Below are 2,500 nucleotides of genomic sequence, written 5' to 3'. Positions count from 1 at the left end.
AAGACTTTCCAATTTGTACACAGTAATTTCTACAAACTAAGTAGTCTTTTAGGTTTTCGAAAGCTTGATCTTCAAACGCTGATGGACTCTAGTTCATTTAGTAGCAGTTCATACAAAACTGTATCGAAAGCAGCACTGAGATCGAGCAATATCAAAATGCCTCAGTCGAGGTAATGTTGAACCTGATGAGAGTGAACACCCTGATAATTTTGACCCAAGCATTATTAACCAGTTAGTTAACGAAGAATTAAATAGAGTTTTTACAGTAGATGAGATACAAATTCAAATAAGAAAACTTAAGAGTAGAAAAGCATGTGGTATTGATAATATTGTAAATGAGTTCCTTAAAAACTGCCCTCATGATATGCTAAATGTTATATGTAAAATTTTCAACATTGTGTTGATCTCCTCAGTTGTTCCATATTATTGGTGTATAGGGATATTAAAACCCATATTTAAGAAAAAAGGATCCCATGACGACCCAGAAAACTATAGGGGTATCACACTACTGAGCTGTGTAGCGAAGCTTTTTACAGCTTGTGTCAATAAAAGGTTGACTGATTATATTGACAGCAGTGGTCAACTTGGTGTGGAGCAGGCTGGTTTCAGGGAAGGATATAGTAGTATAGATCATGTTTTTGTATTGCATTCACTTGTTAATTTCTATCTCCATCAAAAAAAGAGAATATATTGTTTGTTCGTTGATTACAGAAAAGCATTCGATTTGGTTGACAGGTCGTCCTTGTGGGGAAAAGTAATCTCACATGGCATTAATGGTAATATCATGGCTGTCATATATAATATGTATAACAATGCAAAATCATGTGTAAAGCAGAATCACAAAATTTCTAACTTTTTCGAATGTAACATAGGTGTAAGACAAGGTGAGAATCTTTCCCCATTACTTTTTGCCATCTACCTAAAGGATTTCGAGTCTTTTCTTAGCTGGGGCTATAATGGGATGGATATGTGTTCAAGGGAAATAAATGAAAAATTAAGTAGTATTGATATAGAAATGTTTTTGCGTATTTATGTTTTACTTTATGCTGATGATACTATTGTAATGGCTGAATCCCCAATCGAATTACAAAACGCCTTAAACAAATTAAAGAATATTGTGATACTTGGAAACTTCAAATTAATGTTTCAATAACTAAGTAGTTGTATTTTCTGGAGGAAAAGTTAGAAATGTCCCGAATGTTAAATATGGTGAGGAGAGCATCGAAATTGTAGATGATTATATTTACCTTGGTACTACGTTCAATTATAATGGTAAAATGGATAAAGCTATTAAGAAACAAGTAATTCAAGCACGTAGAGCATTATTTAGTATGTTAATTAAATGTAAAAAACTTGAATTACCCATTGATAACAACTGTGATCTATTCGATGCGCAAGTTGTACCAATTTTGACTTACTGTTGTGAAATATGGGGTTACCACAAACTAGATCATGTTGAAACATTTCACAAGAAGTTCATGAAAAATCATCTCTGTGTGAACAAGTAAACAGCAAAAAGCATGGTATATGGGGATTTGGGCAGATTCAAAATTGAAATATCTATTTGCAAACGGATGATTGGATTTTGGTTGAGAATTGTAAAATCAAAGGCGTCTAAATTGTCAAATGTTTTTTATCGTTTTCTTAGAATTCTTTACGAGTCGAATGAGTATGAGTTCAGTTGGAACCATAAAATTAAAACTATCCTTGATTCATGTGGTATGTCAAATATATGGGAGCATCCAGAAAATTTCAATCACACGTGGATAATAAATAGCCTAAAAATTAAACTCAAAGATATAGAGAGACAATAGTGGCATGCAGAGGTAGAGAGAAATATATTGTGTAGTAATTATAAACCTTTTACGACAGAATTTGGCCAATAAAAGTATATTATAAATTTAGATATACCAAAAAGAATTGCCCTTAGTAAATATAGGTGCACACTATGCGGCGGCATTGAAGTTGGGGATGAATACCATTATGTTTTAGTTTGTCCTGTGATTAGAGAAATAAGAGAGAGATACCTAAAGCCCTACTATTGTAGAAGACCTACTACTTTTAAATTCAGTCTGTTCCTCAATATAAGTAGTGCTAGAGAACTGAAAAAACTTGCAAGGTTTGTTAACCTTATATTGTCTTTATTTTAGATTTAATACTTTCTGGGATTTTCATTATTCTGGTATCACTTTTCCATGTATGTACTTTCCTTTGTCAGAATACCTTTTATGCTTTGATTATGTACTTGCTAAATATATGTGTACATAAATATAGTTGTAATCTATTGGTCTCTTCTTTTTGTAGTTTCTGTGTAATATATATATATATATATATATATATATATATATATATATATATATATATATATATATATATATATATATATATATATATGTGTGTGTGTGTGTGTGTGTGTGTGTGTGTGTGTGTGTGTAATTTTGTAATTCTCATACTCCGGAAGGGGTCGATAGAATAAAATTTGCCTTTGCCTTTGCCTTTG

This window comes from Palaemon carinicauda, chromosome 14, assembly GCF_036898095.1.
Source record: "Palaemon carinicauda isolate YSFRI2023 chromosome 14, ASM3689809v2, whole genome shotgun sequence".
Lineage (NCBI taxonomy): Eukaryota > Metazoa > Arthropoda > Malacostraca > Decapoda > Palaemonidae > Palaemon > Palaemon carinicauda.
Note: the sequence above shows the minus strand (reverse complement) of the source record.